Raw genomic sequence first — 24,990 nt, 5'->3', positions numbered from 1 at the left:
GAGCAATGCGAATATTTGGCACTTGAAAAAGAGAAATGGAAATTCTTGGAATGCTCAGAGGATTTTTGAAATCATAGGTTATTCTTAAAATAGTCTAGCACTCTTCACATTCTTTACTCATTGTCATGGGTAAATAAAGTGTGTCTCATAAGGATTTGATTTAGTTGCATTTACAAATAACAGCCCAGAGTGAATATTCCAACACTAGAAAATACCAGCAAACATTTTGGGGTAGTAACCCTAAGATTTCATAACAAGGTTAATGGCAACCACAGAACTGGGTACTTGAAACCGCCACCTGAAGGACTGACTTTATTTCGAAGATGTATTATTTCTTGATATATCATCTCAAGGATTGATATAAAGTACGCTGTGAGTATAAGCACATTGTCATTCCTTTTATTAGCAATCATGACTCATTGTTCACAGAAAACAGGGCCACCAGAGACATTGTAAGGGACACAGCTACAAGCAAGACTCATTGGATCACAGAGGTTTCACTCCTACACACTGTGGCCTCAGTGTCCCCAAATATCCACCTTGTCCCCCAGTGACTCTTGGTGTTTCTGCCTTTTTTTTTTTCCTTGACTTTGGTGGATTTGTCTGAAATTGTTGTTGTTATTGTTGTTTTAATGGTTGTACAACACATGGAAGTTCCTGGGCCAGGGACTGAATTGGAGCTGCAGCTGCGACCTGTGTCACAGCTGGCAACACTGAATCCTTTAACCCACTGCTCCAGACTGTGGATAGAACCCATGCCTCTGCAGTGATCTGAGACACTGGAGTAGAAATCTTAACCCACTGCGCAATAGTGGGAACTCCCTCCCCAAGGCCTTTCTTCTAAGGGTAGTCCTCAAGCTGAAGAGGTAGGAGAAAAGAGAAATTCACCAAGTGGGAACTAAATCTCTGGAGTGAGACCACTGCAGGGGCAGCTCGTTTTGAAAGTTTAAAGAGAGGGACGAGGGAGAGGTACTGATTAAAGAAGTGCATCCCGCTGGAGGAGAGAGAAAGAGAGATATGCACAGACAGAGAGACTGATGGAAGGAGGCAGAGATAGAAAAACAGAGAGGGGTACAGGGAGGAAATCCACAAGAAAGGAAGGAGGCTTGATTTTCATCTTAAAATGAACAATGGTTTTTAAAAATTGAAATGGTATCACAGACCAGAAAAAAAAAAGTGTTACAATCTGAGTTGTAATTTTCACATTTGTATGATTGAAGTAAAATGGTGCTTAGGACGGGGTTTTATGGCTGCACTTGCAAAGGAAATTGTTATGAAATCTATGTGGTTAATAAACACTCTCCCAGCCCTCTGACTATTGTGGGGGTCGAAGCATAACACACCCAATTAATTTTACAACGGCACTAAATATCTCTCTTTGTTAGACAGAAATTGCCTGCACAAACAAGCCTCCAGCAATTAAATTTTGGCTTCCCTTGGGATACGGTAATAAAGAATTCTTTTGTCCAATTAGCAATTTCAATCTGATTATAAACGGGACTTTGAGAACCAGAGGTCAAGGCAATAGAGAATTAACCCATTGGATTCCAAGCCCTCGATGGAATGAGACATATAGTTCCTACCTTATACATCTTGTGTCCACTGTATGAGAACGGAGGTCTTGGCAAAGACGGAGGCAGGCTCCATCGCCTTTAATTCGCAGAACCCAACCCAGGAATTCTCGAAGCCCGTGGCAGGCCCCAAAGATCTCACACTAATAGACATTTGAAATTCTTATATTAAGAAATCTGGGAGTTCCCATTGTGATGCAATGGAAACAAACCCAACTAGTATCCATGAGGATATGGGTTCAATCCCTGGCCTCGTTCAGTGGGTTGGGGATCCAGCGTTGCTGTGAGCTGCACTGTAGGTCACAGACGAAGCTTGGATCTGGCATTGCCGTGGCTGTGGTGTAGGCCAGCAGCTGTAGCTCTGATTTGACCCCTAGCCTGGGAACTTCCATATGCTGTGGGTACAGCCTTAAAAAAAAGAAAGAAGGAAAGAAAGAGAGAGAGGGGGGGGGGAGAGAGAGAGAGAGAGAGAGAAAGAAGAAAGAAAAAAAGAAAGAAAGAAAGAAAGAAAAAGAAAGAAAGGAAGAAAGGAAGAAAGGAAGAAAGAAAGAAAGAAAGAAAGAAAGAAAGAAAGAAAGAAAGAAAGAAAGAAAGAAAGAAAGAAAGAAAGAAAGAAAGAAAGAAAGAGAAATCTGATTCTAGGGACACACAAAAGGACATTGGGTCCAGCCAACATCACTTGTTCCTGAGATGCTGTCAGTCAGATTGTTTTGGACAAGAGCTCTGAATGGGGAGACTGTTCTTCTTGGGATGAAATTCTGGTTTTTCCTCCTACCAGCCTTGGAGTCAGCATCTCCACTTAACATCTGAATGAACTTGGTCAAGTTGTCTAACCCCTGTTAGCCCCATTTCACTCTTTTAAAAGGTGGGGCTATGCATAGTTTCTATATCGCTGGATGGATGTCAACAGTGATTGACACAATGCAAGTACACTGCTTAGCACAACTCCTAGCACAGAGAAAGCGCTGCACAAATAACAAATCTCTGTTACCAAGAATACTTTCGCTATCATTTTCTACATGCCCAATTCAATCAAATGACAAAGGCTGTCATGTCTGGTGTCTCATTCAAAGTCACTGGAAAGTTGGGCAGGTGTAGCAGTGCTTGGTTGAGTAGCTGTTTTCTTTTCATATAATAATTTATTTCTCTGCACCTCAATGAATCATTCCTTCTTATGGTAGCTGTTATGAATCTTCTACTATCTACGACAGCACTTGACAATCACTTTCATTCATTAACTCACTCCCTCAATGAACATTTATTCAATACATTCTCTGAGGAAAGCACTGCTCTGTAGGTATTTCAGAGGTCAACTGGGAATCCTGGACAGTTTTCCTGCCAGGATGAATTATGTGTATTTCCCCGCAACTCACTACGCATGCTCTCATTTGTGCTCATTTCCTTAGCCTGGAATGCTTAGTCCCTTGTGGCCTGTGTAGGAAGCTCCTATTCATTCTTCAACAGTCTGCTCCAATGTCACCACCTCCAAGAAGTCAGTTCAGATAGATCTAGGGTGGCATGAAAAAGGTAGATTCTCTGAAGTGTCTACAGAGTTACTTTGCACTGCTGTAATCTTGTATATCTCCCCCTTTAGTTGGATCATCGGCCCTTAAAAAGGTAGGAACCATTCTTAGTGCCAAATAGGGAATCTGAAAGATACTCCATTAAAATGTATATTAAATGAATATTTGAGAATAAAATTTTAAATACGCATCCACAATTCCAATCCAGCCAAGAAAATAAGTACTACTACTTTTATAAGTACTTGAATGGAAAAGTCAGTAAGCAACCCTGGCTTAGACCAAAAAAAAAAAAAAAAAGAATTGTATTTCTGGGAAATTAAAATAGTGGGTCTTGAGCCAGACCTGGCTGAATCCAGAGTTTAAACTCTGTCATCAGGACAAGCTTTTCACCCCACTTTTCTCCATCTCAAAGATGGTAATGGGCAGTTCCAGGCTTAAGTGATATCAGTGCCATACCCTTCCTAGAAACAGAGCTATTTTCCTAACAACTCTAGCCAAAGTCCTGGGATAGAATCTCATTGGCCATGCTTGAGTCATATGACCACCCCCAACCAAGTACTGTGGCCCAGGGGATGGGCTGTTCTGATTGGCTTGGGCTGGGTTACTTGTCTGTACCTGTGAAAGGGAGCAGGTTCCCATCACACAGTCAAGGTGTATTAGGGGAAGAAGAGAAAGAGATGATGGGCATCCAGAAGAGCAGACCTCCTCTTTATGAATCTTATTGAGAAAATGAGATGCATCATAGGAATTTGGAAATGATAACAGGGCAGGCATAGAGGGATCAAGGTGTTTGTACTTGGCCTTCGAACCAGGAAGAATTTAATTTTTGAGGAAACTCCATACTGGTTTCCATAATGGTTTTACCCATTTATACTCCCACTAACAGTGTAGGAGGGCTCTCTTTTCTCCCCACCTTCTCCAGCATTTATTGTTTGTAGACTTTTTGATGATAGTCGTTCTGTCTGGTGTGTAAGGTGGTACCTCATAGTGGTTTTGATTTGCACTTCTCTATTAATTGGCAATTAATTGAGCATTTTTTCATGTGTTTTCTGGCCATCTGTTTGTCTTCTCTGGAGAAATGTCTATTTAGATCTGCACATTTTTGGATTGGGTTGTTTGGTTTTTTTTTTTTTTATTGAACTGTTTGAGTTGTTTGTATATTTTGGAGATTAATCCCTTGTCAATTGCCTCATTCACAAATATTTCCCCCCTATTCTGTAGTTTGCTTTTTGTTTTGCTTATGGGTTCCTTTGCTGTGCAAAGACTTTTAAGTTTAATTAGGTCCCATTTGTTTATTTTTGTTTTTATTTTCATTACTCTAGGAGGAGATATTGTTGTAGTTTATGTCAGAGAGTGTTTGGCTTATGTTTTCCTCTAAGAGTTTTGTAGTATTTGATTTTACATTTAGGTCTTTCATCCATTTTGACTTTATTTTTATGTATGGTGTTAGAGAATTTCATTCTTTTAAATGTAGCTGTCCAGTTTTCTGAGCAGCACTTATTGAAGAGACTCTTTTCTCTGTAGTATATTCTTGCCTCTTTTGACATGTATTAGTTGACCATAGTTGTGAAACCAGGAGGAATTTAGGCACATAGACAGGAATTTTATGGGAAGGCACAGCAGGATGACACATCTAGTTTGGAAATCCACTTTAGAACAAGCTCCCAAAAGGCCTCAGGTGCTGGACTGCAGGAGATGTAATGCTGTCAGAAGCCAGTGGAGCTTTTCCATTGGAAGGATGCTGGACCCGATTCTTGCTTTAGGAAGATCCATTGGGCAGCTGAGTGTGAAGTGCCCTGGGTGAGCGTGAAGAGAGGGTTTCAGTCATCCAGGTAACAGATAAGGAGGGTCAGGTGTTCTAAGAAGAACACGCAGGGGGACAAAAGAATTCAGGAGTGGCTAGGAAGGGAGTGGTGGCTTCTGAGGTAGTTTTTCCACCCAAGCCAGCTCCTCTCTTCAGCCACTAGGCATCTGGGGATACCACTGGAGAGACAAAGCAAAGACCTTTTCAAGGACTATTCTTACTAGGCATGACCCACAACTGCATCTTTTTTGGGCTTCTGCCTCCAGCGGATTACTCTCTCTTTCTTTCATCCTTTTTTTCCTGTATTTTGTTTAGTTTTGTTTTTTTTAGGGCTGTACCCACAGCATATGGAAGTTCCTGGGCTAGGGGTCAAATCAGAGCTGCAGCTGCCAACATACACCACATCTCATGGCAATGCTGGATCCTTAACCCACTGAGCAAGGCCAGGGATCGAACCTGCATCCTCATGGATACTAGCTGGGTTCATGACAGATGAGCCACAATGGCAGCTCGCAACCTTTTCTTTCTTTTGTTGGAGGGAAAGAGGGTGGTGAGCCAGGAAGGGGAGTTCCATCCCACTCTGACCCTGAGTGAGGCTGCTGTTGGCTGATTCCTCTGCACCATGATGAATGGAGACATAGAAAGCAGAAAACCATGTCCCTGGGGCCCTTCCTGGATGCACACACATTAGCGCTCATTACTGCAAAGGAGATGTAGAAGCCACTGATGCAAATATGACCGCTGTATCACGCCTGCATTCACAGGACAATGAAACAGATAGAACTTGTCCCCACCTCCCAGCATCTCCCCAGCCTCCAGAGACCTCCAGTCAACAGATTTTGGTTTTTGTTTTGGCTTTCCAAAAAATGCAAGTCCTTAAGCCTTAATCCAAAATGCAAGTCTATTCATAAATATTTTCCCAATTGTATGTCGGTGATTACACTTCTTTGAAACCCCCCTTGGCAGCTTCTCTTTCTCTCTTCACACTTCATAAAACAATATTTTACGTATTGTATTTTGCATTCTGTTCTTCCCCCCGACAGCCGTATATTTCTAATTACTCCAAGGCGAGGGTACGTGCTGCATTTTATTTTGCTTTATCTTTATGATGAGATAAATCAATTTTAATGTTACGCCTTTAAAATCTGGCTTCTTCCAGATGGAAACAGATGTTTTGCTTTCTTGACGGTGTGTGTTTTAATGGGGCGTTCTCTGAAAGAGGCCCACGTGGGAAGGCAGGCCACTTAAGCTCTCGTCTCTAAGACTGAGCTTCAAGCCTGCATGTCACCTAACACATTAAGACAATCAGAGAACAAAACTTTTCTTCCCTGAATTAATAAAGAAAAGTGGCCTGAAAATAAGAGAACTTAGGATCAAAACAAAACAAAAAAAGAGCTCGGTTGAATGCTGTAAAGATACAAGAGACTGTATCCTTTTTATTATTATCATTATTATTTTTTTTCTTTCCCTTTTAGGGCTGCACCTGTGGCACATGGAAGTTCTCAGGTTAGGGGTCGAATCAGAGTTGCAGCTACCAGCCTACACTACAGCCACGGCAATACTGGATCCTTTTTTTTTTTTGCCTTTTCTTGGGCGGCTCCCGCGGCACATGGAGGTTCCCAGGCTAGGGATCTAATCAGAGCTGTAGCCGCCGGCCTACACCACAGCCACAGCAATGCAGGATCCGAGCCACATCTGCAACCTACACCACAGCTCACGGCAACGCTGGATCCTTAACCCACTGAGCAAGGCCAGGGACTGAACACACAACCTCATGGTTCCTGGTCGGATTCGTTAACCACTGCGCCACGACGGGAACTCCAACATTGAATCCTTAGCCCTGTGAGTGGGGCCAGGGATTAAACCCACATCCTCATGGACACTACATGGGTTTCTTAACCCACTGAGCCACAACAGGAACTCCCTTTTTAAAATTTTTTAATTTTTGTTTTTATTTCAGAGTAATGTATGGTAATTGTAGAAAATTAGGCAAGTGCAAATAAGTAAAAAGAAGAAACAAGAATCGGCCACAAATATATGGTGTGTGTACTTTTTTTTTTAACTGTAAAATAATTTGGGTGTGTCCTTTTATACTTGAAACTATGTACATGTGTAATCTATCTGCATACCTGTCTATCACCTACTTCTCCGGAAATATTGTCAGACTATATATACTGTTGGATATACATATATATCTTTTTTCATCGAACAATATATCATAAATATCTTCAGAAGATTTACTTTCAAGTAGTTCTTTTCCACCTTCCCCTTTTGAGAATGATTTCACAGCTCTTTAATACTGTACCTTCATTTATTTTTTTTTCTTTTTTCTTTTTAGGGCCGTGCATGCAGCATATGAAAGTTCCCAGGCTAGGGGTCAAATCAGAGCTGCAGCTGCCAGCCTAGACCACAGCCACAGCAACTTGGGATCTGAGCCATGTCTACAACCTACACCAAAACGCACAGCAATGCCAGATCCCAGACACATTGAGCGAGGCCAGGGATTGAACCCATGTCCTCATGTATACTCGTTGGGTTCATTCCCGCTGAGTCACAATGGGAACTCCCCTTAATTTATTTTGAATTATTTATTTATTTATTTATTTGGTCGCACCTATGTCATGTGGAAGTTCCTGGGCCACACCACAGCATCGATCCAAGCCACCGCAATGACAATGTCGGATTCTTAACCTGCAGCATGACAAGGGAATTCTGATGTGATCTGATATGATCTTTTTAAAATGCTTTTTCAGCAGCCTCATACTAAGTTCAATTGGTTTACGGAGAATTTTTTTTTTTTTTTTTTTTTTTTTTGCTATTTCTTGGGCTGCTCCCGCGGCATATGGAGGTTCCCAGGCTAGGGGTTGAATCGGAGCTGTAGCCACCGGCCTACGCCAGAGCCACAGCAACGCGGGATCCGAGCCGCGTCTGCAACCTACACCACAGCTCACGGCAACGCCGGATCGTTACCCACTGAGCAAGGGCAGGGACCGAACCCGCAACCTCATGGTTCCTAGTCGGATTCGTTAATCACTGCGCCACGACGGGAACTCCGGTTTACGGAGAATTTTAAGAGAAAGTGGCAAGGCAGGCAACGAAAGCAGAAGCAAAATTACAAAGGCAGAAGTGTTAACTGGAACCAAAGTAATATATTTTTTTTATTTTTTCTCCTGATTTTTAAATAAAAACAAAGCACTCCAATTCCTAACTTGTCTCAGAGCTCTTATGACTTATATTTCAATTCAACTTCAATTATTCATAAATTGGTATTGTAATTGCATGCCTATGGGTGAACACGGGCCTGCATTTTCACAGAATGATTGCTTTTTAGATATTTATTGCATGTTTCATCCATAAAAGACTATGTAGATCCTAAGAGAAAGCCAGATTGCTACTTTTTTTGTCTTCCATTAGTGTAGCAGGCATTTATTCGTTGCCTCAAATCAAGAGATTAAAAATGTCTGTCTTGATGAATGGATAAGGAAGATATGCATATATATACACAATGGAATATTACTTAGTCATAATAAAGAACGAACTAATGCCTTTTGCAGCAACATGGGTGGATCTAGAGATATCACACTAAGTGAAGTAAGTCAGAGAAAGACAAATATCATATGATATACCTTATATGTATAATTTTTAAAGTGATACAAATAAACTTATATACAAATCAGAAATGGTCCCACAGATATAGAAAACAAAGTTAGGGCTACCAAAGGGGAAAAGAGGGGGAGGGCTAAGTTAGGAGTTTGGGATAAACATGTACACACTACTACAGTTAGTTAGATAACTAACAAGGACCTAGGGTACAGCACAGGGAACTCTATTCAATATTTTTAATAACCCCAAAGGGAAAAGAATCCAAAAAAAGAACACACTCACACATATAACTGAATCACATTGCTGTACACTTGAATCTAATAGAACATTGTAAATCAACTATATTTCAATTTTAAAAAGTCTTGTCTTTTCTCATTGCTATGCATGCAAGACTTTTTTGCTTTTGAGTCTACAAGTTCTTAAAACATTTAGGGGGATAACACGTGATAAGATTTCTTAAAATGTGTCCCCACCACCCCCTGGGAGCTCGTTAGAAATTCAAATTGTCCAGACCTGTCGAATCACAAATTCAGAGAGGGGGCCCAGCAATCTGTAGTTTAGCAAGCCCTCTAGGTGACTCTGGTAAGTGTTAAAATTGGAGAGCTACTCCTACAGAGTAACTGAGAAATTAAAAAAAAAAAAAATTCAAACGGTCTAATAAGACAAGAGAATGTTCATTCCATTCATCACCCAAGGAATCACTGATCACCTATTCAGTTCAAGACACACGACCTTGCCTACCCCAGGGGGGCACAGAGAGTGAGAATAATGCTCATCATGATTGCTGGTGGAGTACATCTCTGCCTTTCTGACAAAGTCAAATGGAATGACCCTTGGATGCTTCTAGAATTCACTGCAATGCCTTCAGATTACAAAGTGCCAAACATTGCGGGCTTCCCCACTGGGGCAAGCCTGTGTTAAAGGGAAATAAGATGTTCCCCTCAAGAAGCTGAGTGGACAAACTTCAACCTGAGTCTTTGATTTTGTCATTTGCCACCTCTGTCAAAGATCAAACCCATAGAAACACCTCTAAAGTGGAATCACAGAAAATGTTTTGCCAGGTGATGCTAAGAAATGGGAAACTGAATTTCCCGGCCCCCATTGGAAGCAAAGATAACCTGTGTGAATTGCTTGCTCCCCTTCTCACTGGGGTCATATTCCCCTTCAAGCCTTTATAAGAACTGCTCAGAGGAAAAGGTATTGACTGCGTAATTTTGATGAGGGATGGAGGGTGGCTGCCTGGCCTGTGTATAGTATGTGAATCAACCTGGAATCTATAGATGGAAAGATATTGGGTTGATCAATCTTTATTCCTAGGCCATCAAGCAAGGTAGCATCTTCAGCTCTCTCCAGAGACAGCTCATAAAATGGGGGTATTGATCAAGGGGTCTAAATTTGTAGGTTAGACTATAAAAGCAATTTGTTTTTGTGGAATGGTCATATAAGATGAAGGCATTGGGGGTTATTAACTTCAAAAACAATTCCTCTGAGTAACTTGGCAAGGCTTTGAAGAGGGTTTCTTTGTGAAGTTACCAAGCAGTTTTCAAGTATTTTTATGTGTGTGTGTGTGTTTAAATTATTTCAGGTGATTGAAGCACCTACCAACAGGTCTGGAAGTGTAATTCATACAGAAGATATTTTGTGATCTTCTGAATGAAGTGAACTGGCATTTATTTAGGGTTCCCTACTTTGTGTCAGGCATATAAAGGGGGCTTTGCTTATGATTCGCAATGTAATATATCCTCCTGATAATAGTCTGTGGGAGGGGGAGGTATGTGGTGTTTTGTTCTTATTCTTCAGATGAGGGAATTATTGATCACAGCAGTGAAGGCACATGCTCAAGGACATACAGCTAGTAAGTCAAGGATGGACTCAGAGCTGTTCATCTCTCAGCCCTATATTCCTTAAGGGGGTTGCAAGTGGAAATTGTACAGGGAGAGTTCCAGGGCACAGCACAGCATGCAATGAATGATGGCCGCAATTCTAGACATAAGCTTCTTCCCCCAGATATGGACATTTACTAAACCAGTTGCTCTTTCAAGAGCCTAAAACTGGTCCATAAGTTCTCTCCGTGCCTTTTGTTCCTACAAAAGCAGGGGAAGGCTGTCATTTGTTAGGTGCGTTTTTAGGTAACCAAGGGTGTATGTAAGTCAATAAATGACCAGAGAGCTAGCGTGCAGGTTGGAAGAAAGAGGAAGGATGTAATAGAGGTAACAGAACATGAGGATCCAGAGAGACTCAGAGATTTGAGAAAGGAGGTATCTGAGAATGTTCTCGACCTCTTAGAGCTCATCATACCTCTTCCATTAATTTTTTTTCTTTGTCTTTTTGTGTTTTTAGGGCAGCACCCGCAGCATATGGAGGATCCCAGGCTAGGGGCTGAATGGAAGCTGTAGCCATCGGCCTACGCCACAGCCACAGCAATGCCAGATGCAAGCCGAGTCTGTGACCTACACCACAGCTCATAGCAATGCTGGATCCTTAAGCCACTGAGAGAGGCCAGGGATCAAAACTGCATCCTCATGGATACTAGTCAGGTTTGTAACCCACTGAGCCATGATGGGAACTCCCCACTACTTTTTAAGTATCTGGATGTTTTTCATAAATCCTTCATAATGTAAGCAAGCATTGATAAGCTTCTCCTTATGATTAAATATCCACTTAACTAGGATGTAAGCTACTGTCCAAATCAAATACTCACTTAATTAGGATATAAGCTACAGTCCAGATCAACTATCCACTTAACTAGAATGTAAGCTACAGTCTAGATTAAATATCCACTTAACCAGGATGTAAGCTATAGTCCCGATCAAATGCCCAGTTAACTAGGATGTAAGCTACAGTCTAGACCAACATGTATAATTATAAACTGAGTAACTGCTATTAACAGATTGAGTCTTGAGACAGAGAATACCAGGGGGACCCATTAGTTAGGTGATCAAGAAAGATGACATTAACTTAGATGAAAAGAGTAAGCAGTGAGGGGCTGGTAAGCAGTGAGGCGCTGGCACTGATGAAGGTCCTGGAGCAGAAATAGCTTGGAATTTCAGGAACCTCAAGGAAAGCCACTGTGACTGGACTTTTGCAGAAGATGAGAAGGTGGTATGCTGGAGTGAGGTAAGAGTCTCTCATCTCGCATCCCTGTGTTTAGTCATCCTGTGTTTACTACTCTTTACACAGAAGGAAGGACCTACAGGAACAGGCTTCTTTCCACAAACTGCTTCCTCAATTCAGGGAAGACAGGAAAACACACAAACACACAAAAGACACAGAGTCGGAAACTAATGGGGTCAGACCTTCTTGAGAAAAACAGACTTTGTGTTTAATTGGGCCACGGCAGTATTTTCAAGGCCCCCTCTTCATGACAAATATTTTGTTGTGTCCTTTTTCATTTCTAAAATGAAATTCACAGATAATATGATTATCTGCATACATAATTCAAAAGAAATGTAATGACTTAACCATGATGTGATTAGTGGAAAGTGGTTTCTAATGAGACAGTCCACTGTGAAGACGCACCCCGTGACTACTGTGAAAGGCACAATGAAGACGTCAAAGGCGTTTGCCTTTTGAAGGGATATCATGCATGCGACACTGTGTAGAGTCACAGAATTCTCTGGAAAGTTGAATGGCTTTTGAAAAAGTTCTGAACTCAACGAAATGCAATTGTGTTTTGATTTGCCCAGTGATTGCATCCTCAAAGGTTGGTGTATATTAAAGCTATGCAAAATACAGTGTATTTATATACTGAATGGCATCAAGTACCAAGGTCAAACACTTATAAGGAGGCTTTCCTATTTACCATCACCATTGTCCTCTAGGGCATTTGAAAATTGTATGTACACACAGAACTCAATTCTTTTTAGGATGGACAGGCTCCAAGGCTGTAGGACATTAAACATCCCTAGGTTTTGTCCACTAAACACTAGTGACAGATCCCAGCAAGGGCATCAGCCAAAAATAACACTTCCCATACATTAATAAATGTCCCCTAGGCGTGTGTGTGTGTCTGTGTGTGTGTCTGTGTGTGTATCTCTGCATATATTCAGTGGGAAGGATTTTTATGGAAATTTGGGGGTTGGGGATCACCATTCTGAGAAATAGCTGCCTATGACTAGATGAAGAGCAAGTGAGGATGACTTCCCAAATTGCACATGACCCAAATTGCACACCCACATTTAAATATACTTGTGTACCCATCAAGGAAAAAGAAAACAAACATGATGAATGGAATGTTATATTCCTGAAAGGGAAAATTCATCATTTCAAAGATGTCTGTCCCCCAGCCCCCTCCATTAATTAATCTATAAATTCATTACAATCCCAATCCACATAGGAAGAGTATTTATTAGGAGATTCTCGAAGACGATTTTTTTTTTTTTAAATTTGCTTTTTAGGGCTGAACAGCAGGGTTCCCAGGCTAGGGGTCGAATTGGAGCTGCAGCTGCCGGCCTATACCACAGCCACAGCCAACACTAGATCCGAGCCATGTCTTCGACCTATACCACAGCTCACGGCAATGCTGGATCCTTAACCCACTGGACGAGGCCAGGGATTGAACCCACATCCTCATGGATGCTAGTCGGGTTCGTTAACCACTGAGCCACAACTGGGAACTCCTCCAAGATGATTTTTAAATCCACCTGAAGGAAGAATCTACAACATTAACCTCCAAGATTTGGCAAACGGTGAACCATTATGAAGGACGTGTGATACCTACTATAAAACACAAGTACCAAGTTCACACTATTAAAAGAATGCGATGTTTGTTCAGTGGGTGGGGAGGAGGTGGTGGAGGATAAAACAGAAAATGGAGCCCAGAAAAAGATGGATTGGATTCAGATATAGAGCTTTAGTACACAACAAAGTTGGACATTTCAGATCAGCAGAAGAATTAAGACCATTTTTTTCAGTAAATGGTCCTAGAACGTTTGGATATCCACAGCACAACTGGTTGAGGGGACTCTTTAAAGTGTCTCCGAGTTCAAATAGAAAAAGTAAGAAAATGCAAACCAAAGGATTATATAAACATGGTTACTGTAAACAAAATGAGTACGATAATGGTAGACTACAATAGTAGATTCCAGGCCAAGAATGACCCCTCTTCTCCAAATAAGCCGATGTTGGAATTCAGGATGAAAAGCAACATGATGACTAAAGGTTGCAGTGTTCTGACTTTCTTTCTTTCTCCCTTTATTTCCTTCTCTCTTTCTTCCTTTTCTATTTTTTTTTTCTTTTTGCTTTTTAGGTTCACACTTGCTGCAAACGAAAGTTCCCAGGCTACTGGTCAAACCAGAGCTGCAGAGGCCAGTCTATGCCACAGCAACTCGGGATCCGAGCCACATCTGTGACCTACACAGAAGCTCACGGCAATGCCGGATCCTTAACCCACTGATGGAGGCCAGGGATTGAACCCAAATCCTCATGGATACTAGTTGGGTTCACTGTCACTGAGCCACAATGGGAACTCATCATTTTTTCAGTAAATACTCAAATTTCCTCTTAAAAAGAAATTAATTAACTAATTTATTCATTTGTGGATCCAGTGCACAAACACCAAATTAACTCCCAAAGTGCCGTCTCTTTGACTGTGGGAGCCCCCCCCCCTTTGCTTAGGTAACAGAACTGCTCTGATGCCCAGAACCTGGTCCAGGTTACCATGACCTTCATCTTCCCATCACTAACTGGGACCAGTGGATGGCACTTGCCACTCAGTTTGATGCTAAAGCTCAACATTCTCTAAATTAATGAAGAGCACATCTCTGCGCTTACCATGATGAAAGACGGCCAGGACCAGTTTCTCAGCCTGGACATTTGGATCCCGATAATTCTTTGTTTTGCGAAGCCATCCTTCACATTGCGAGGTGTTTAGCAGCAGCCCTGGCCTCTACCCATTCGCCATCAGAAGTAAACCTGTCTCCTATCAAAAATGTCTCCAGGAGTTCCCCGTCGTGGCGCAGTGGTTGACGAATCCGACTAGGAACCATGAGGTTGCGGGTTCGGTCCCTGCCCTTGCTCAGTGGGTTAACGATCCGGCGTTGCTGTGGCTCTGGTGTAGGCCAGTGGCTACAGCTCCGGTTCAACCCCTAGCCTGGGAACCTCCATATGCCGCGGGAGCGGCCCAAGAAATAGCAACAACAACAACAAAAAAGACAAAAGACAAAAAAAAAATGTCTCCAGAATCAGTCATATCTACCCAGGCTGAAAACCACTGATGGAAGACATGATGTTGGACTTCTCTTGGTCGTCATATGAAAAGAAGGTAGCAGACTCTTCAGCTGCCCTAGGGTACCTCCTGCACTTTATAAGCTTGGCGTACAGAAATCATCTATGTTAACTCTCATGCATGCCCCAGGCCCAAATGGAGAGGCCCAGAAAGAGACCGAAAAACCAGCAAGATTTTTTAAGTCTTGCCTTTTCCTCACTAGATCTTTGACTTCCATTCCAAAAATATCACCTCTTTTAAAAAATTTTTTATTGTAGTTGATTTATAATGTTCTGTCCACTTATGCTGTACAGCAAAGTGACCCAGTAAGACACACACACAAATATATATATATATATTCTTTTCTCATATAATCTTCCATCATGTTCTATCCCAAGTGATTGGATATATATCTCCTCCTCTTAAACCTTGCCTCTTAAACCTTCAAGGTCTAAGGATGGAGAGAATCAGGTGAAAATATATTCGACCAAACTGACAAGGCTGGGGCTAGGAGTACTTTTTTGTCTGCGGTGTGGTTCAGAACATGCAGGCAAGTATTTCATTTGGAACTAGATCGAGGCACCTAGCGGTGTCTCTCCAGTCCACATGGCAAACCTCCTTCAGTTTGCTGAAAGAATCTCCCTCTCTGTTTCAAAATTAGCCAGGTAGGTAGCTGCTTCCAAAATATCTTGTTAAATGGGCAAATATCAGAGGCTGGTAAATGCTCTTAGACACCCCCCCACACCCCGAACCCTGAAATCCAAGAGAGAGGGTATAGGATGCTGACTTCAAACTTTAGAATCTGATGGCGTTCCCTTGTCAAGTGCTGTGTTAAACATCTGGCATTTCAGAGACAGATCACAGACATGGAGAACAGACTTGTGGTTGCCAAGAGAGGGGGGGAGTCGGGTAGACAGGGTTGAGTAGACGCAGACTATTCCATTTAGAATGGATAAGCAATGAGGTCCTGCTGTACAGCACAAGGAACTCTATCCAGTCTCTTGGATATAAAATGATGGAAGATCGTATGAGAAAAAGAATGTATGTATGAATGGGTCACTCTGCTGTACAGCAGGAATTGACACACCACTGTAAATCAACTATACCCTAACAAAAATAAAATAAAATAAATGAAATGAAATGAAATGAAAGATCTGGCATTGTCATCGTTGTGGCCCACGTTACTACCCTGGCACAGGTTCGACCCCTGGCCTGGAAACTTCCACATGTCATGGGTGCAGCAAAAAAAAAAAAAATTCAGAATCTGAACTTCATGAAGTTTTCTTTGAATGAAGCTACAATAAAATATGACTCCCTGCCTCTTTTTTTTTTTTTCTTAAGGATTTGGCATTATGTCCTCTCAACCTCACAATGACATAAAATGTGTTAGAAATGCACAAAGAAAGCTACGCATATGGATGAGGACATCCTCACTGAGCACACTTAATTGTCCCCTCCTCTCTGCTCTGCAGGATTTCCAGGGCACGAACTTTTGCTTTACATCTGGTTTGATGGGATCATCTCAACAACTCAGCGTTGAGATGAAACTCTTTCAGATAAGGGAGTTCTAAGGGAGTTCTTTTAATCGCCTTTGAATCCCCAGCAACCAATAAAGTAGGTGAAGTGAATTTTTAGATGTTTTAGAAAATTTTATTAAAGCATAGCTGATTTACAGTGTTGTGTTAATTTCTTCTGTACGGAAAAGTAACACAGTTACACACACACACACATACACACACACACACACACACGGTCTTATTCATATTTTTTTCTATTATGGCTTGTCACATGATATTGAATATAGTTCTCTGTGCTATAAAGAACTTTGTTGATTATTTATCCTATATATAATAGTTTGCATCTGCTGATCCCAAACTCTCAATCCTTCCTTCTCCCACTCCCCTCCACCTTGGCAACCACAAGTATGTAAGTTTTTGTTTTGTAGACATGTTAATTTGTATCTTATTTTAGATTCCACATATAAGTGTTGTCATATGGCGTTTGTCTTTCTCTGTCTGACTTACTTCACTTAGTATGATAATCTCTAGGTCTATTCATGTTGCAAATGGCATTATTTCATTCCTTTTTATGGCTGCATAATATTCCATTGTGTGTGTGTGTGTGTGTGTGTGTGTACTACATCTTCTTTATCCATTCGTCTCTTGATGAACATTTAGGATGCTTCCATGTCTTGGCTATTGTAAATAGTGCTGCTATGAACATTACAGTACAGGTATCTTCTCAAATTATGGTTTTCGCTGGATAGATGCCCAGGAGTGGGATTACTGGATCATATGGCAACTCTATTGTTAGTTTTTTAAGGAACCTCCACATTGTCCTCCTTGTGCACATTCTTGTAGACCACAGTGGAGACTTTGCCTCTGACCCTGAGTGATGTGAGGCAGCATCAGGGATCTGGAGTAGAGGAGGGACATGATCTGATTTCAACAGCATCCTTCTGGCTACTGTTTGAAAATGCAGGGGGCCACGAAGGAAGGAGACTAGCCAGAAGGCTCCTATATTCATCTAGTGGGAGATGCTCTGTGCACCAGCCAAATCCTCTAAGGGCCCCTAGCACAGGTCTGAGAGTTGCTGCCCAATAGAACTTTCTGCGACAGAAATGTTCTCTGATATATGATCATCACATCCTGAGCGCATCTTTGCAATCTCACATTCCAACACTTCTTTCAGGTCAGGGGGTGGAGATTGTGGATTTCCAGCGTCTAGATAAATCTGTGGCAAAATTTAGAAAATGGAATAATGCTATGTGTTGGTGAGAACATGGGGAAAGTGGACCTGCCCTGCAGAGCAAGCTGGATGGACTTGCTGGAATGAAGCAGACACACTTCCTCCACCTTGGCAAGCCACTTCTGAGACACACCTGGAAGGATGCTCATGCAGGTGTATGTGTGAGGCTTCAGGTGCAGCAGGGCTCTGGAGCCTGCCTGGTGCCCTCCATGGGGAACAGGCAAGCAGAATGTGGTCCATGAGCTCTATGGACTATTATCCAACAGGCAGAGTTAACTCACCAGAAATACACACAGCAGTGCGGGTGGACTGTAAAATTACAGGTTGTCATGATTAAGGTAAGAATCAGAAGAGGGTCTAGGCTACATTTGAAGTCAAGAGATCTAAAACAGGTGATTCCTACTGAACCAGGACCCAAAGAAGAGCTTCATACCCAAAAAGATCCCATGAAACTTATATGACCACAACCTTTATATAAAAGGAGAAAATGATGAAAAAAGCTCACAGAAGGCGAAATTCAACGGACTGACAAAGGAGTGAGAAGATTCTCAATCTTAGTCATGGTAAAGGAAATGGAAACTCTAGGTGGGAAAAGAATCTGAAAGAGAATGGACGTGTGTGTATACATAACACTTTGTTGTACAGCAGAAATGATCTCAATGCTGTCAATCAATTCTACGTCAATAAAACCTTAAAAAATGAAAAAAAAACTTTAAAAAATGAAAAAAGAAATCTTGTCACAGCTCTTAAAAAGATAGCAGTTTTCACCTAAAACACTGTCAAATTTTAAAAATCAACGTTTAGTCTGTGCATCAGTTTAGGAAATGAGCTCTCATATGTTGCTGGTGATAATGTAAATGGCCACACCTTTGGGGAAGGTGATTTGACTGATGTCGACTAAGATGAAAACGACATACATCCTTTGACCTAGTAAGACTGCTTTTCGGTGGCCCCTGATGAACCATTTCTCCCAGTAGTCACAAAATTCTGTACTCACCCCCTGCAACATACACACACGGATGCTGGACTTGACCACGAACTTGCTTTGGCCAATGGGACTGGAGGAAGTGACATATGCAGAGGCTCAGATCACTCCCTCTTGGAAACCTGAGACCACCATGTCGTCAGAAACTCCAGCTAGAAGTTCCCATGATGGCTCAGTGGTAATAAACCTGACTAGTATCCATGAAAATGTGGTTCAATCCCTGGCCTCACTCAGTGGGTTAAGGATCTGGCATTGTCATGAGCCGTAGCGTAGGTGGTAGATTTGGCTCAGATCTTGCATTGCAATGGCTGTGGTGTAGGCTGGCAGCTACAGCTCCAATTCGACTGCTAGCCTGGGAGCTTCCATATGACTCAGGGGCAGCCCTAAAAAGACAAAAAAAAAAAAAAGAAAGAAAGAAAGAAAAAGAAGCTCCAGCTGCATTAGGAGATCTAAAGAGCCCAGGTGACCAACCAGAATGAGGTCCCAGACCCACAATCTTAGCAGAGCTGTGTCAGCCAAACCCTAGCCATTCAAACAATCCCAGCTAAGACCTTGGATGCCAAGGAGCAGAACTGAACCATCTCCTCCATGGCTGTATCATTACTGCAGCGAGTGGAGTGATGAACACTGGAGGCCACCAGGGTGTCCACCCACAGGGGAATGATGGACGGATTGCACTGCATCCATCCTGCAGACGAGTGTGTGAGGACCACACTGAGAAAAACCTACACCTGCCCACCTAAACACATACCCTCCTAGCATAAGGGAAAATGTAAACAGCAGCCTCGTGAATGATCTCAGTTTTAGAAAAAGACGTTTAAACCCTTAAATAAATGCGAAAGAAATGTGTGTGGGAGTAGGAAAAAAAGTGGAAGACAGCGCTGGGTGGTTGACACTCATTATTTCAGGAGGATGGTAGGGAGAATGTGGCGAGGTGATTATTGACTTTTTAAATGTGTTTTTAAAGTAATGCACTCATTACACACACTACTCCAGTAATTAAAGAAAATCTAATGAGAAAAATGAGAGTGCAAGACAGTTTTTTTTTTTTTTTAAAGATCCAGCATCTGAAAAAATCAACATCAAAAAGTGCAGAGTAAAGCTGAGAGTGCCTGCAAGAGGTTCTCTCACTAATTTTAAAGGCAACATCATTTCTTGTTTGTTTTGCCAGCCTTAGGTTCATATTAATTCTTCTTCTTTTTTTTTTTTCTTTTTGCTATTTCTTGGGCCGCTCCTGCGGCATATGGAGGTTCCCAGGCTAGGAGTCGAATCAGAGCTGTAGCCACCAGTCTATGCCACAGCCACAGCAATACGGGATCCGAGCCGCATCTGCGATCTACACCACAGCTCACGGCAACGCCGGATCCTTAACCCACTGAGCAAGGCCAGGGATTGAACCCGAAACCTCATGGTTCCTAGTCGGATTCGTTATATACTGTGCCATGACGGGAACTCCATGGTTCACATTAATTCTGCGAAAATTTTCAGTAGCCTTTTTCTACCTGGGTTTTCAAGACTCATTTAATATGATTATCTGGCATTCTTCCTACCAAGTTCCATTGGAAAGTGCAAATATCTGGTTTTACTTCTGGGAACATGCTTACCCTGTGTGTGTGTCTGAGTGTGCCTGTGTCTGTATCTGTGTGTTGCAAGAGGTAAGCTAAACGATCACACCTTCAAAAATTCCTTTTGCTCTGGAATTCGAATGACCTGAAACCTGAAAATAGATCTTGTTTTCTACACATCATACTCATTAAACAAATGGTCAAAAAATGCTGCTGTCAAATACCTGTCGTTGTGTTTCTTCTTTGAGAGAAACTTTTGCATGCATAATAGAATCTGGACAAATTCATGACAGTATGCTTGACTTTTCCCTTCTTTTGTCTAACCCTGTGGTTCTCAACTTTGCCGTCCCATCAGAATCTTCCAGAAGGCTCCAGAATACACATGCCCAGGTCCCACCCAGAGATTTTAAATTTGGACGAAGCTTGACCATGAGGATGTAAGATGCAAAACTCAGGTGATTTTAATCTGCACCCAATGCTGAGAAACATTGGTTTCACAATGAGTATGAGCAATAACCATTCTCAATGAACACAACACATTCTTTTTTTTTTCTCCTGTTTTTTTAGGGCTGCACTGCGGCATATGGAGGTTCCCAGGCTAGGGGTCGAATTGGAGCTGCAGCTGCAGGTCTATACCACAGCCACAGCCAACACTAGATCCGAGCCATGTCTTCAACCTACACCACAGCTCACGGCAATGCTGGATCCTTAACCCACTGGGCGAGGCCAGGGATTGAACCCACATCCTCATGGATGCTAATCGGGTTCGTTAACCACTGAGCCACAACAGGAACTCCTGAACACAACACGTTCTTAATTCTTTTGAAGCAGTGACACATGGGATTATATTTCATTTGGTTTTAATATGAACTGCACTTCATGGAAGTTATGTTGTTTGAAAGTGAATAAAAGAAACATCATTTCATTAAAAAATTCTGGAGTTCCCATTGTGGCTCAGTGGGTTAGGAACCTGACCAGTATCCATGAGGAGGTGAGTTGGATCCCTGGTCTCACTCAGTGGGTTGAGGATCTGGCATTGCCATGAGCTGTGGTGTAGGTTGCAGATGCAGCTTGGATCCTGCGTTGCTGTGGCTGTGGTGTAGGCCAGCAGCTGCAGCTTCCATTTGACGCCTAGCCTGGGAACTTCCAAATGCTGTGGGTGTGGCCCTAAAATGCAAAAAAAAATAAAAAATAAAAATAAAAATTCTGCTAACCAGGAACATCCTTTAGAGAAAGCACAAGCCCTGTGTAAATGCAAGAGGCTTTCAGAGGCTGGCCTGTGTGTCTCCATGTCAAAATACTAAGCTCTGCTTGATACCAACATAAGATATAATGTTCAGAACACAGCGCTATAATTAGGTGGTGTTTCATAGCTCTGTTGTAAGATCTTTTCCAAGGCTGTAGCATTTCATTCACAAAATTCCTTTGGAAGGCATGAAAATAGCTGCATTTCTCTATGATTTTTTTTTCTAATTTAGTTTGTACCTGCCAAAATATATGTGGACAAACTCAATTTTTTAAAAATGTATTTTATGGACCTACATTAATTTATGATGTTGTGCTAATTTCTGCTGTACAGCTAAGTGATGCAGTTACATGCATATAGACATAATTTTTCATATTTTTCCAATTATCGTTTATCTCAAGATATTGAATACAGTTCCCTGTGCTTTACAGTAGGACCTTGTTTATTCATCCTATAGATAATAGTTTGCATGTGCTAATATCAAACTCCCAATCCAATCCTCCCCTACTTGGCAATTACAAGTCTGTTCTCAGGACAAGCTCCCTTTAAAATTATGAACTTTTCTGAATTATATTTAGTCAGTTCTTTATTATTATTATTATTTGATGTTTACAGCTGCACCTGCAGCATATGGAAGTTTCTAAGTTAGGCGTTGAATCAGAGCTGCAGCTGGCAGCCTACACCACAGCCATAGCAACACAAGATCCGAGCTGCATCTGTGACCTACACCACAGCTCATGGCAATGCTGGATCCTTAACTCACTAACGGAGGCCAGGAATTGAACCTGCAACCCTCAGGGACACTATGTCAGGTTCTTAACCCACTGTGCCACAACGGGAACCCTCAGTTCTTTATTTTTAAAACTATTTTTGAGCACTAGATTTACTCTCTCAAATGCTACTAAATTCTTCACCTGGACCATCGACTTCTCCAGAGAACAGGAAGTTTATGCTCACAGTGCTGGGCACATGACCAGGTAATTAAATGCCTGCTTCCCTGGCTCATATTTTTGCTTGGCAATTTTGTTTGCTATAAAATAGCATCCCATGCGCTAGAAAGGTCGCAAAGATTCTGGCATATTGGAGGAAAAGTCATAAGCTCTCTGGGGGTTTGATAAGTAGTAATATTGACCCTACAAGTGGTGAGACAGACTTTGCCTTGTTGCTCTTCTCCAAAGTCCCATGTTCTCTTGCAACCCTTGTGTCTTCATCAGCCCAGAAGACTGTAACCAGGTACCGCAGACTGAGTAGCTTCTAAACTATAGACATTGTTTTCTTACAATCCTGGAAGCTGGAAGTCTCAGATCTGGGTACCAGTGTGGTTGGGATCTGGTGAGAGCCCCCTTCTAGATTGAAGCCTTCTAGATGTGTCCTCTCATGGCTGAAAGAGAGGTCTCTGGCCTCCTCTTATAAGGGCACGAATCCCATTCGTGGAGGCTCCAACCTCATGAACTAATCATCGTCCAAATGCCCCACCTTCCAACACCATCATACTGGGGATTTTGACAATGGCTTCTGGGGCAGAGGGATCCAAACATTCAACCCCTAACATTCTGACATGGGGGAGAAATGGAATCCACTCTCTCCTCTGCTTTCTGCCCCCAGATTCTGAGAAAGTTAGAGGCTAGTTAGTATTCTCAGCTCCTTTACCCAGTGCTTTCAATGAAATCTTTGAGGAAGTTTAAGCACTAAAATTACCCCTATACACAGCTTTCTTCTATGTATTAGAAATAGCCGGGAAGTTTCCATTGTGGCTCAGTGGGATAAGAACCCAACATAGTATCCATGAGGATACAGATTTGATCTCTGGGCTCGCTCAGTGGGTTAAGCATCCGGTGTTGGCATGGCTATGGTGTAGGATTGCAGCTGCAGCTCTGATTTGACCCCTAGCCTGGGAACTTCCATATGCCGCAGGTGCAGCCCTAAAAAGAAGAAAGAAAACAAACATAGCTGGCGTGTATGGGAAAGAATCTCATAAGAATTCAAAAGATTTGGGTTTTGAAAATGTGACAATAATGACAGAACAAGTACCACTGGCTGGGCTCTTGCTAAGTTATAGGTAAGGGTGCTTCTGGCCCCAGACCCTATGTTTTCATTATTCAATCACTGGGGCTTTTATTAGTCTATTAAGGTCACTTTAATAAAATACTGCAGACCAGGTATTGTAAACAAGACAAAACTATTTCCTCACAGTTCTGGAGGCTGGAAATCCAAGATCAAGGTGTCCTGAGGTTTGATTCCTCCTGAGGCTTCTCTCCTGAGCTTGCGGGTGGATACCCTCTCGTCGTGTCCTCACATGGCCTTTACTCTGTCTGTAATGTGCCCCTGGTGTTTCTTCTTTTTCTTCTTTTTATATTAAAGTATATTTGATTTACAATGTCATGCCAACTTCTGCTGTGCAGCAAAGTGACTAAGTCCTACATATATATGTATACATATATATATTCTTCTCTTTATATACTATCTTCCATCATGTTCCACCCCAGGAGAATGGATATAGTTCCCTATGCTGTACAGAAGGACCTCATTGCTTATCCATTCTAAATGTAGTAATTTGCATCTACTAACCCCAAACTCCCCAGTCCCTCCCACTCCCCTTTGGCAACTATGAATCTGTTCTCTATGTCTGTGAGTCTCTTTCTGTTTTGTAGATAGGTTCATTTGTGCCTTATTTTAGAATCCATATATAAATGATATCACATGGTCTTTGTTTTTCTCTGTCTGACTTACTTCACTCAGTATGATAATTTCTAGTTGCATCCATGTTGCTGCAAATGACATTATTTCATCCTTTTTTATGGCTGAGTAGTATCCCATTGTATATATGTACCACATCTTTATACATTCATCTCTTCATGGACATTTAGGTTGTTTCCATGTTTTGGCTATTGTGAAGAGTGCTGCAATGGATACAGGGGTACATGTATATTTTTGAGTCATAGTTTTGTCCAGATATATGCCCAGGAGAGGGATTAAATCTATGGTAGTTCCAGACTTAATTTTCCAAGGAAACGCCATAACGTTTTCCATAATGATTGTATCAATTTACATTCCCACTAATGGTGTAGGAGGGTTCCCTTTTCTCCATACCCTCTCCAGCATTTGTTACTTGTGGACTTATTATTGATGGCCATCCTGACTGGTATGAGGTGGTACCTCATCGTAGCTTTCCCAGATGTATTTTTAAAAGACCCTGCTTTGTCTCTCCCCAAAGAAGATCACCTGGAACTTGTGACTCCTTTATAGACCATATTCATGGAACCCAGGTACATTAAGACCACGAGATAAGTATGTGAGTGTTCAATTTGGAAGGTCACCCCAAGAACGAATGCAGAGGACTATGGGAGTTAGAGGGGAAGGAGGCCAATACATGGTGTGTCACAGGGCATGGGAATCACTGTGGGCAATTCCACTGGGGAACCCCTTAGAACTCGCCCCAGAAAACCCAACATACATGAGTCAGGGAGCAGAGTGGAAGCAGCTCTTGGTGGCATTAACCAACCCCCACCAACACGTCCAGCCTGCCCCACAGATGAGCTGAATGGACCCAAACCATCAAAAAAAAAAAAAAGTCACATGCAATTGCATCTGGCAGCTGTGAGGTCAGCTTCCAGGGAGGGCAGTGGGGCTACATGTCAGGCATTGTCAGCATCTTCCAGTGGGCGACCCTCAAATGTGTTGTCCCAATGGACCGAGGCCACTTCCATGTCTGCACACCCCTCCTCCCTGAGTCCAGCCTC

At 42.1% G+C, this 24,990-nt stretch overlaps 1 protein-coding gene across 1 annotated transcript in view; it reads right to left on the bottom strand.

The window, feature by feature from the left end:
• Positions 1-24,990, bottom strand: part of TMEM132D (transmembrane protein 132D) — a 766,214-nt gene that overhangs the window by 332,708 nt on the left and 408,516 nt on the right.

Source organism: Phacochoerus africanus, chromosome 15 (genome assembly GCF_016906955.1).
Source record: "Phacochoerus africanus isolate WHEZ1 chromosome 15, ROS_Pafr_v1, whole genome shotgun sequence".
Taxonomy (NCBI): Eukaryota; Metazoa; Chordata; class Mammalia; order Artiodactyla; family Suidae; genus Phacochoerus; species Phacochoerus africanus.
Note: the sequence above shows the minus strand (reverse complement) of the source record. Positions and strands in the feature narration are given on the sequence as shown.